Here is a 12,700-nt window from a genome sequence, read left to right on the forward strand (position 1 = left end):
TGACTGCTGTTCAAAAAGCCAGAAACATGTATCTGCAGTGCCAAGGGGTTGGAGAGGGATACAGGATTACACAGCTGTCTTCTTAGATAAATCTGACCTACTGAGCCTTCTCTGGAGGTATTTTTCATGCTGACTCATGAACAACAGGAAAGTTATGGCCCATTAAGGAGCATTCATGTTTTGAAGTAAACTTGTTCTTCAAAGAAGACTCCTGTGCCGTCTGTGCTATATTTCCATTATTCCCCAGTAGATAGTCTATATTTTGTTGTCACAGGACATTAGAGCTGGAAAATGTGAGCTAATAAATAACAGCACAACTGCTTCACTTTACAGAAGAAACTGAAGCCCAGAAAAGATGAGAAATGCCAAGCTATAGTGGCAGAGTTATGAAATAATGTTAACTGAAAAAAATGTAATGTAAACATGGATGAACTGTATATGCAAATGATATACGCAACAGTATAAGCGAGGAAGAGGCATTGAGGAGATATCCCACTAGAGTATATCACTTTTAAATTAGATCCATGTAAGTTAAATGTTTTTTTAAAAACACACACACACCTAAAATCGACTGTCTACACTTATCTTAAAATACACAAGATGTAGTACTGGCTGGTGTTGCCGAGTGGTTAGAGCATCAGCCTGCAGACCATAGAGTCCTGGGTTCGATTCCCAGTCAGGGACATGTGGGTAGGTATCAGATTCAATCCCTCACCCCAGTCAGGGTCGTGCTGGAGGCAACCAGTCAATGTTGCTCTCTTTCTCTCTTCCTCCTTCCCTCCCACTCTACCTAAAATAAATAAATAAATGAAAAAATATTCATGGGTGAGAATTTTAAAAAAATACAGCCCTGGCCGGTTTGGCTCAGCGGTTTGAGCATCGGCCTGCAGTCCAGAGAGACCCAGGTTCGGTTCCCGCTAAGGGCATGTACCTCGGTTACAATTTGTCCTTGGCCCTAGTTGGTCGTGCAGGTGGCAGCCACTCGATGTGTCCCTTTTACGTGGATGTTTCTCTCTCTCGCTCTCTCTCTAAAATCAATAAAGGGAGAAAAAAAAAGTGTGGTCTTCATCTGTTTAGATCTTTAAAATATATATATATACACACATATATATATATGTATGTGTATGTATATATATATATATATATATATATATATATATATATATACACACACACACACACACACACACATAAGATGTTGACCAGGCTTTTGACTTTCTTTGCTGTTGTTCTTTTTTTCTTAATGAGTATAGATGAAAACCAAGCAAGTCTATCAATGTGAGTTGCTTCTTAACACATCCTGCATAAAATTGACAGTGATGTATCAAGCCCAAATCACCTATCTCTAATCCAGAGAAGATTCAACCTACCAGGTCAAGTGGTTGATTAAATGAGATAATGTATGGCAATCATCTGGTGTAGGTGTTCAATAAATGCTAGTGATAAAATGATCATGTATTCACATTGTGGAGCCATGACAGACCTTTCATTAATATGGTAAATTTGATACTGATAATTAATTACTTGAATTTCCATTTATCACTCAGGCTGGAAATGAAAATGATTAATTAAAATGTACATGTAACAGCTGTTTGCTGGCTTATCTATCCATCCATGTTGGGCCTTGCCCCAATTGAGACAACAGGAAATGCCCAGAGAGGATGATTTTTTTTTTTTTAAGCAACAACCTTTATTTTACTTATTTATTTATTTTTTGGTATCCCAGGACTCTCTGGTCCGCAAGTCACTCCAACCGCTGAGCCAAACTGGCCAAGGCCAGAGGGGATGATTTTTTAGCAGAATCCTAATGGTTAAGGTCAGGAACTCTTGAGATGCAAATGCCCACTTGACTCAGGGGACATTTCTTACTCTAACTTTACTCCATTTGAGCTCATCTCAGGAAGCCTCACTTAGGTGCATTGGATAAGGCCTCTCTTCTTTCTCAGACTACTCTGTTGTGTTAAACAATTGTCTTTTTCCATCATGGGAACATGGAGAAATTTGGGGAAGCATCAGTAGTCACAGTTAACAATAGTCACCTCTGTCTATTTTTGTCTGTTTCTTTAATCCTCACCAGAGGGTACTTTTTTTCCCTATTTATTTTCAGACAGAGTGGGAGGGAGGGAAGGAGAGGGAGAGAGAGAGAAACATCGACTGGTTGCCTGACCAGGGCCAGGGTCAAAATGCAACCGAGGTTCGTGCCCTTGACTGGAACTGAACCTGTGACTCATTGGTCAGCAGGCCGATGCTCTAACTAATGATCCAAACCTACCAGGGCTGTCTATATTTTTCAAAACTCAAAAAACTGTACATGGAAAAGGTTAAATGTTACTGTATATCAATTAAAATTAAGTTGTTTAAACTAAATTTTATTTTATTTTAATTTATTTTTTCTTTTTATTTTCTTTTTTTCTTAAGGAGAGGGAGAGAGAAGAAGGGAGAGGGAGAGAGAGATAGAAACATTGATGAGAGTGAACATCGACTGGCTGCCTCCTGCATGCCCCACTGGGGATTGGACCCACAACCTGGGCATGTGCCCTGACTGGGAATCTAACCAGCGACCTCTTGGTGCATGGGTCGACGCTCAACCACTGAGCCACACCGGCTGGGCATAAACTAAAATTTTTGATTAAAGAAATAAATTTTTAAAAAGTAAAGACAAATATTTGTAGAGGGAGGCTAGAATGTGATATGTACAGGATACCTTGAGTCCTGCTAAATATCTAAATATAATTAAATGAATGATAATACATGAATATATAAAAAAAAGTTACATTCCCAGTTTCCCTTGCAACTTGGCATGGCTATTGAGCCTAATTCTGGTCAAAGAGATATAGCAGACTTCTATTGACATGGCTTCAAAGAAAGCATTTGTTTTCTTAATGAAAAGGAATAGATTCAGCGAGGACAGGCCTTCTGCTCTGTGTCCTTCTTCCTGCTGGAATATAGAAGTGATGGCTAGAGGTTTGCAGCCATCAGGCAAGCCTGAGGAAAAAGCTATCAGTTGGGGATGGTAGATTAAAAAGGCAGAATAAGTCTGGATTTTTAAAAAATATGTTTCAATTGATTTTAGAGAGAGAGGGGATGGGAGAGGGATAGAGAGAGAAACATCCATTGGCTGCTTCCTGCACGCCCCCTACTGGGGATCGAGCCCACACCTCGGGCATGCCACAGGAATTAACCTGTGACCTCCCAGTACATGAGATGATGCTCAACCAACTGAGCCACTCTGGCCAGGGCAAGTCTGGATTCTTAATTGAATTATGGAATTGCTAGATCATCTGCCTTACATATTTTGTTGGTAAGCAAAAGTAACCCCTTCTTACTGCAGTCAGGCATTCTGTTACATGTAGACAAAAACAATACCGTGAAAGAAAGAAAAAAGTCAACCAAATCAAAAATGAAATTAAACAATCATCCTGTAATAAGCAGCCTCAAAGATAGTAACAGAATATTCATATAACAAGGAGATAATGAAAAATTAGTACTTGATTTATTTTACAAGTGCAAATTAACTATTGTGTATAATCATATATAAAATTAGCAAAATAGGTAAAAGCAACAAAAGTAAATACTAACTAGACAGCTGCAGAGAAACAGTGCTTGTTATCACTTAGCAAATTCGTTTATTCTCCAAAGCACAGTGTTCTCACCAGGGCCATCACCTTCAGTCTGTATAATGGCCCTCGTGGCACATGTAACATACAGCTCTGTGTACCGCCTGAGACAACCCCCGCCCCCATCTTCTCAATTTGTTTTGTAGATTCGTCCTCCTATGTCCAACCTCTAAAAGTAAGAGCACTGCAGGGCTTGGTCCTGGCTGCTTTATACTTTCTCTCTCTGGATGAATTCATCTAGCTTCATGGTTTTAAATAATATCTATAAGCTGATGAGTCCAAAATACCATTATAGCCTTGATCTGAAGTTCCACACTCATATATCCAACTGCCTACCTGCCATCTCTACTTGAATGTCTAATAAGAATCTCAAACCTAACATATCCAAAATTCTTGATTCCACTTATCCAAACCCACGCACCCCTAGTCTTCCTAACTTCTGGTGCATGGCAGTGCCATCAACCCAGTTGCTCAAGCCAAAATCCAAAGAGTCATATTTATTTAATTCCTTTTCTCTTTACACACTTTAAATCTATCAAGAAGTTCCGTGGTGCTCACCTCCAGAGTATTCCCCACACCTCTCCTTCCTCCATCACTACCCTGATGGAAGCGCCTCATTCCTCATGCAGCCTCCAACTGCCTACTCCTGGTCTCTCGGCTTCCACTCTCACCCCTTACATCTTGGTTGTGTAATGGTCAGAGTGATCTTTTGAAAACATAATTCAGATTGTGTGTAAAACCCTCCAGTGGATTCCTATACAATTAGGATACAATCGATCTCCTATCCTGTCCTGCATGAAACTGTGAGGTCTGGCTCCTGCTCACCTTTCCAAACTCACCTTCTCGTAGTCTTCCCCTTGATAACTGTTCTCCAACCCAGGGGCCTTCGGGTTCACCAGGCCCACCAGGTTTGACACCCATCTCAGGGCCTTTGCACTTGCTGTTTTCTCTACCTGGAAAGCTCTTTGTCCTGACTGTCACCTCTGTCTCCTTCTTATTATTTATACAGGACTGCCATGTGGTTGTGCATGGAGCTACCCAGGAGTGGGGACTGACGTCCAGCTCTGATTGACGAAGCCAGGCCTTGGCTCGAGGATGCCTGGAGCGAGAAGAACCTTCTGCTGATCTCACAGTGACCAATGGCCAAACCCATGCCTATGATGCTGTGTCCTCCCAGAGGGGACACCTTTTTCTAATCAAAATATTATTTCTCATGTCTAAGGAAAGGGAGAACAGTCCCTGGGCACTCACTTTACATGCACGTCTTATGTAGAAACACAACAGGATTAGTTTTATCGTTTTTATTTCATGTTAGACATTGAGATTGAGAGGGATACATTGTTAACCGGAGTTAAAACTGGGCTCCAATCTGCTACACTGTACTGTCTCTAAAGATGAAGCAGCAAGAACTCACTTGGAATCTTCCTTTTCTTTTTCATGTTTTAATGCTAATTATTTTAGGATGCTCTTAGGAAGGCTAGGAAAAAAGTTTATAAAAGTCTAAGCTATAGTCATTAAAAATAAGTTACTGTTGTTACATAGAGCTGCAGAACACCTCACCTATGCATGCTCCCAGGTGATGAATGAAGGTCAATATGGAATCCAGTCAAGTCTGTCATTTTTCTTTTGAGTCTCCACATTTTTGGACAAACAGATCTAGATCCTCTACTGACTATAGTACATTCCAGCTTGTAGTCTGTCGGGGAAAGTTATTTGTATAAACCTCTAAGATAGTGACTGTATTAACTGACTTGTTTATACCTATTATTAAAATTTTCTACTTGGGAATTCACAAAGCAGACTAAGGAGTAGAATTTATTTTTCTCTTCCTGGTTGGCTTTCTTGCTTGCTTGCTTTTGGAAAAGATACAGAAGTAGACTTCAGAAGGTTGGCAAGGATTGCAATTCTGTAAATTGAGTCAATTTCTTGGTAAATGATCTTGGAAAAACTGCTTTTTAGGGTCCCAGTCAAACTATAAAATAAGGCCCAGCCTTAGTCTGGGAAGCAGAAATAGTAAGTGCTTTTTCAGCTCCATCAAACAGTCTGAGTGATTCGATTATAATTCAACTTCTTCTAGAAATAGTGACAGACAACCCTCATACTAGTGCTTACAGCATGCCAAGCCCTATCCTAAGTGCTCTGTGTGTGTTGTCATTTAATCCTTCCAACAACCCCATGGGCTGTAGGTACTACCTTTACCCCTATTTTACAGATAGAGAAATTGTGGCAAAGATAGGTAAGCTATAACTGCCCGAGGTCATAAACCAGTAAGGCCCAAAGCTAGAATTCAAACCCAGGCTCTTTTTTTTTTTATATATATCCTCACCCGAGGTATTTTTCCCATTTTTTGTTCAGATAGAGTGGGAGGGAAAGGAAAAGAGAGAGAGAAACATCAACGTGAAAGGGATACATTGAGTGGCTGCCTCCCGCACGACCCAACCAGGGCCAGGGATGAATCGCAACCAAGGTACGTGCCCTTAGCAGGAACCGAACCCGGGTCTCTCTGTGCCGCAGGCTGATGCTCTAATCGCTGAGCCAAACTGGCCAGGGCCAAACCCAGGCTCTTGACCACCAGGGCTATACTGCCTTTCTACCTTCAAAAGAATGGAAGGATAGTGCTGACCATGATGTGATGGTGATCACTAGAAATGTACACAAGGCACGCTGAAATGGGAAACAGCGAATAAAAGCCGTCACGGCTCCAAGAGAACTAATTGTTTTAAGAGGATGTCAGTCATGCATAACCAGCTTCTAGTCTTTGAATATGTCACAGTTCCAGAAACAACGGCATGCCTGCTAGTAGAAATGGTCTGTCTAGGTGAGGTCACCTTGTTCTATTATATGAATTAAGTCATGTGAACCCAGGTTGCTGTAGGGGCTCATCAAACTAATACCATATGTCCATTTCCATCATTAGGATCCTAATAGTAGTATTTCAATAGCACTTATCTGACTTACCCATCTAAACAACCTAACTGCCGTTTTGGAAAATATGTTTCACAAGCTTGAACAAAGCACGTCGCCTCCCTGGCTCTTTTTTCTTGCCTATAAAATGAAACTGTAAAATGATATGACCTCTAAGGTCCTTGCCGTGTCTAACGTTTGAATGATTTTCTGTCCAGACCTGGTAGCTTGAAAGCAGGAAGCCTGGACTTTTTTTATTCATCATTTCTTACTACTTCAGAATCCACTGCGTGCAGCGACTTTGCAGCTTCCTGAATCGGCGTGCTTTCAGATTACAATCGTGTTAAATTTGGCACTTTAAGTTCAAATAAAAAAACTGCCAGGTCAGCAGCAGGGAGCCAGATGTTCTGCAGAAGAAGTGATAACGGGGGAGTGAGAGCTTCCCTTAGGTGCAGACCTCACTGCCGGCCGGGGGCCACTTGGCAAAGTGCACAGTTGGTGGAATCTGTGTCCAATCCGTGGGGCCCTGGGCAGGTTACTTAACCTCTCTGTGCCTTAGTTACTTACCTGTAAAGTGGAGCGAATAATAGTCTAACCTCATAAGTTGTGGCAGAAAAACAAGTTAGTGTACGAAGGCCTGTAGAAGACCGCCCGGCACATGGTAAATGCTTCATTGATGGTGTTTCGTTACTGTGGTTTCCTATAGTAAGAAAAATAACATGAGAACCCGAGGAAGGTAAACCCTTTTTGTATGGTCACTGCAGGAGAGACGCACTGGTAAGGGCCCATGAAATGCTTCTACCCGGTGGACTTCATGCCAGGCCGATGTGAACCGAATGCCCCCACCTCGTGAACATGCCCCCGTGTCTGTTCTCCCGTTTAGACACAAGTTCCAGGCTCCCCGGTCCAGGAGGGGCTTCCTTCCTTTTCCTCCAGCTGCGAAATGAAGCTGAGTACCACCTGAAAAGGCACAGCTCAGGTGAGACGGACCTGGTTCTCCTCCTAGAATCCCCCTCCTCTTTCTAGGAGTAGCCATGAAGGAGCAAACACTTAGGGGGCAGAGGCTAAGTAACTTCCCGAGGTCACAGAGCTAAGTGGGGAGCCAGGATCCGCTCTGGGCAGTCTGGCTCCAGGGTGTGTGCTTATGGGTTGGTGAACACGTTTTGCTGCAACACAGACTGCACTCATTGTGTGTGTGTGTGTGTGTGTGTGTGAGTGTACAAACCATGCCATCTGACTCCGTGACATGCTAACCGTAGGCCTCTGATACACCTCCCTCAGGAAGGAAGCTGCAGCCTCGTGATCAAGGGGCCTCACGGCGCAGTAAATCAGCTCCATGCAGTTTCCAGCGGTGGCAGGGCCCTGGCCGCGGCCGCCGTGCAGGGCAGCAGGTCCTTTGGCTCAGGAAGGGAAACCAGGCGGGAGGCGAACAGGAAGCATGGAGCAAACCTGAGGTGAGGCAGCTGCCCACCAGAGCAGGGAGGTGACAGCAGGCCCATCCCACACTGGAGCAGCTGGGAAGCAGAATCGCGGCCGGTGGGTGCGGGGCCCTCCGCAGAGGCCTCCAGGAGCTCCAAGGAGAGCCCCCAACACCCGCCCGCTCTCTGCGACACCCGGGTCCCCAGCACGCGGTGCAGGGGCAAGACGAGGGAAAGAGCACAGTCTAGGACTCGGGAGTCCGAGGTGCCAGTCGCAGCTGGCTGTGTGCCCGTGTGTGCCTCCCGGGCCGGTTCCTCCGCGAGCACTTCGACTGGAAGCCGTGGCTAAATGCCGGAGAGAGGAAGTTCGGTGAGAGGCTCGCGATCACCTGTGTGTGGGGGAAGCAGCATCTACACTAGAGTAGTGGCAGCAACTTTGGCCAAGAGCCATCAAGTCCACCCCTCCCCCCCCCCCCCCCCCCCCCCCCCCCCCCGCCATGGGTAGGCAGATTCCTCTGAGTCAGCCCCATAGATTTAAAGAAATTACCCATCCCATTCCCCTGGGAAATTACTTTGGGTGTATGTTAAAGAGTATCTCAGTCCTGAAAATGTATATGGACAGATCAGCCCACTTGAAAGTGCAAATCAAGATAATTCAGCAGTATCACTTTATAGTGATTAACAGCAGCAACAAAATTATTATAAAATCTAGTGTTGGGAAAGATTCAAAGAAGCCCACTTCCACAGTGCCAAGGACAGGATGAGTCAGTACTTTTTCTTGAGGGCAACCTGAATACAGAATAAGAGCCATAAAAATAACCAGAAACTTTGACACATTAATATTCTTAGAAATGTATTTTCAGAAAATAATTTTAATTAAAAGACATTTAACAAGATATTTATGGCAATGTCATTTGTAATAGCTCCAAACTAGATACACCTCAAATAAATCCACCAACGTGGAAATGGCAAAGACAACTATGATAGATTCCGTGAAAAACTACTTAGTACAATGACAAATATATATAAATGGGGTTTTAAAAGACTATAAAGAGCCCTGGTCAGTTTGGCTTAGCAGTTAGAGCATCAGCCTGTAGTCCAGAGAGACCTGGGTTCAGTTTCTGCTAAGGGCACATACCTCAGTTGCAGTTTGTCCCCCGCCCTGGTTGGGTCGTGCGGGTGGCAACCTCTCGATGTGTCCCTTTCACATCAATGTTTCTCTCTCTCTCTCTCTCTCTCTCTCTCTCTCTCTCTCTCTCTCTCCCCCACTCTATCTGAACAAAAAAAAATGGAAAAATGTCCTCGGGTGAGGATAAAAAAAAAAATACTATAAAGAGAAAAAAGTAAGGGATTTCTAGGCAGTAAAATCGGGAAGGGGTGGAGGAGAGTGCTTCCTTTGGGCAGAACACGGGGTTCATGAAGGAGGAAGGGGTGTGAGCACCAGGATCAACATGGAAGAGGTGTGTTGAACCAAGATGCAACAAATTTGAGAAGCCATAGTCATTAACAATTAGTTTATGCATTTTTTCTGTCAAATGGTTTAAAATTTTTAATTGCAAGGGGAACACTTGTATGTGGTTTAATAGGACACTAGATTACTGTAGAGTGAGTGGGTCATCAAAGAGAAGAGCTGGTTATCTAAATGGGAAAAGTTCTCAGTGATTGGACTTCTGCTTTTCAAGTGAGCAGATAACCAAAGACATCTCTGAAGCAGGAAGCCGGTACACAGGCCGGAGGCTCAGATGAAGCAGGGCTCTGAGCAGGAAATGGCCAAGACAGTCTTTCTAGTTGTCAGAGGAAGTTGAAGCAAGACAAGAATTTGGGAAAATGTTGCTCAGTTATTAAGACCAAATGCTTCAGCTCACCTCTGAAGAAGCCTAGATGATATCTTCAAATGAAAGGTGAGAGGTCGAGAGGATTCAATAAAATAATGTGTGTAGAAGCACTTTGCCAATTGAGAAATGCATTATAAATTCTTGCCCTGGAGACTAGAGCTTCACTCTCAAAAGCAGTTAGCCAGTGTGTTCTTTAAATATAATCCTAAGTCAATAGAAGGTTTATAAATTCTTACAGCTCTAATTCTGAACAAATGATGGTAAAATCATAACCTTGTTTCTCCTGGAAGAGATGATTTTACCTTGACCGTTTAACCGTGTTGGCTCTTTTCATAAATATTTGGTGATCTATAGGCCAGCCATAATTAAACTGATCGTGTTGTGAACTAGTGAAATAGTCCCAAAGCACCAAATCAACCTTGATTGGCTCAGTGCTTTTAGTAGTCTGAATATTTTAAATCACATGACCATTCATTCACTCATTCATTTGTTCATTGTTCATGATAATCACAAGACAAGCACTGTGTATCTAAGCAGGATAAAAGTGGTAAGATGATAGAAAGGCACAGAACACTGACTTTAAGAAATGAGAACTATAAAAGTAGGGCTACATTATATAAATAGTTTTCTGCTGAGCTCAATGAGCAAATAATTTACATCTTTTCAAAGAACAACATTTGCTCTTTCTTGCCTAAGCTTAGTATTTGGCTTCTCGAAGCCTGCTGAATTATGCTAGCTACATGTTTGCACTTACACGCACTTACATGTTTTCTGAATGCTCAGCTCACCAGGGCCAAGCGTCAGCTTCTACCTTGTGCCTCAGGGATATCGGGTTTCAGCTCCCGTTGCATGAATCTTGTATTCCTCCCTTCGTGCCCTATTAAAATGAACACTTTCCATTTGATTTTCTTCCTACAACCAATGGGTCTAGAGTTGTTTTCTTTCTCTACTGTTGTTAAGCATCATCTGTATCATTAGTTCCACACAAAGGTAGACAACAGCACTGAGAAAGTTAATCTGCACTAGATATTAGTTGATCTATGTGATGAAAGGTTATTTTTGATGGCCTTCATTTACTTCATTTAGCATTTATCCCTGGGGCTGGGTCTTGTGTTGCCTTTATAAACGCAAACGCACGCAGACACACACATGCACACACACACACACACACACACACACGTGCGTGCACAGCCTGCTTGTTTTTAGGCCCTTCTCCAGCTGTGAGTTTAGCAAGGCTTCCTGCTAATGGGGAGACAGACAGAATTACAGCTCCAAGCATTCCCCTGCCACTGATCCAGAACATGTGTTATCATATCACACGTTGTAAATTGACTCCGACTCCCTGCCAACAGGGCACAGGCTGCATTCCAAATATCTAAGGCCTGGGACCTCGGCTGTAAAAGAGAAATATGCCATGCTTCCCCCTTTAATTTGGTGTAAGCATGAATACGTGTGCTAAATATTTTTTATTCTTAGAATGTGTTTTGTTCTAAAAACATAGAACAGCTTACAAAATCTCCATACCTTGGTGACAATAGATTTATCTTGAAGGTCCCCAGTCTCCTCCATTGTGAATGCCACTTGCTGAAGGTCGGGTAACAGAAAGTAGGGTAAGATGGAGGGGAATGCACATTTAAGATAATAAAGTGACTCTCATTCAACTGATGAGAGACGTATACAGTCTGACTATGACAGTCTCACGGGAGTAGAAGTCTAGGATTTCAAATGCTATATGAACAGTTGCAAAACCTCTGCAATTACTCAAGAAAGGAACTCCTAGCACAGATGGCAACGTAAGGAACAGAGATACACTTTCAATTCTGCTCTGTCACATCAATTACTGGAGCCACTATCGATGTATTCCTTATTGAAACAAGTGTGAAGAGTAGCAAACTTGTGTTTGTTTTTGTGACAATTAAGGGCTAGGAGTTAGAATGGGGAGTAAAGAGTGTCCCTAGCAACCTGGCACTAGAAACATCATGAGGATAAGCAGGGAAGTGGGTTGACTCTCCTCAGACATCCCGGGCCCCAAAGTGTCCCAAGAGCCCCACCTTGGTTATCATGTTGACACCATTTCATTCCAATAATTTCGCCTGACAAGATTTCTATTATTTCTTCACTCTTGAACATTACCCCATCCCACAGTTCTTCGATCCAATGCTTCCTCATTAGATCCTGAGAAATGAACACACATGCACACATGGAACAGGGAGTTAATACTTCATGACAAATGGGTGAATGCCGGAGGAAATCGCCAGAGCAAAACACGCAGGTTTTATAGAAGACAGTTCTGCACATTTCCAAATGAAATCTCACTGCACGTGGAAGAGTGCTAGTGTAGGGGTGATGTGGCCTGGTCTTCCCCAAATGTATGGGCTCGTGCTCACTAATAAATAAAATTGGCCAGCTGCATAATTACTGCAAATTGTTTTCAGGTTGGTCTGGGATAATGAAGACATCACTCCACTGGCCTTCAGGAGGCTTGGCGTCCAGGACCAGCTCACGGTCAATCGGCTACATGACTCACACTCTAGGTTTTGAGTCCTGTAACAGCAAACAGAGGCACTGGGTTGGCGCACCCCGAAGATCTCTCCTAGTTCTCAAATCCTATGGTTCTTCTCCCCATTGGTCCTTTCTTCTTTGAGCCGAAAGATTTTACTATACATTTCTAGAATGATTTGCTTGATCTTACTCACTTAAAAGCTTTAAGGACTAAATATTTGGAGGAGAAAAGCATATTATCAAAATAAAGGAATGCTAACCTTTATATAATTTTAAAAAGGTGTAATTATATCTATTTGGGAGAGATGATATATAGGATTATAATAGGTAAGAAGAATTCAAATCTAAGTATAATAGGTGTTTTCATTTCTTGAAAAGCCAAATTATAAACAATGGCTTTAAAACTAGATTTAAGTTTTATAAT

The 12,700-nt window shown here is 42.7% G+C and overlaps 1 long non-coding RNA gene across 2 annotated transcripts; it reads left to right on the forward strand.

The window, feature by feature from the left end:
* The first annotated feature begins 6,997 nt into the window (after positions 1-6,997).
* Positions 6,998-12,497, forward strand: LOC118615579. Of its 2 annotated transcripts, XR_004956457.1 has the most exons (4): positions 6,998-7,182; positions 7,286-7,500; positions 7,803-7,975; positions 12,210-12,497. It is a non-coding gene; the product is annotated as an uncharacterized LOC118615579 (long non-coding RNA). The 2 variants fall into 2 exon arrangements; XR_004956458.1 differs by lacking the exon at positions 7,803-7,975.
* The last annotated feature ends 203 nt before the right edge of the window (positions 12,498-12,700 follow it).

The sequence above is a fragment of the Molossus molossus genome, unplaced genomic scaffold (assembly GCF_014108415.1).
Source record: "Molossus molossus isolate mMolMol1 unplaced genomic scaffold, mMolMol1.p scaffold_m16_p_4, whole genome shotgun sequence".
Lineage (NCBI taxonomy): Eukaryota > Metazoa > Chordata > Mammalia > Chiroptera > Molossidae > Molossus > Molossus molossus.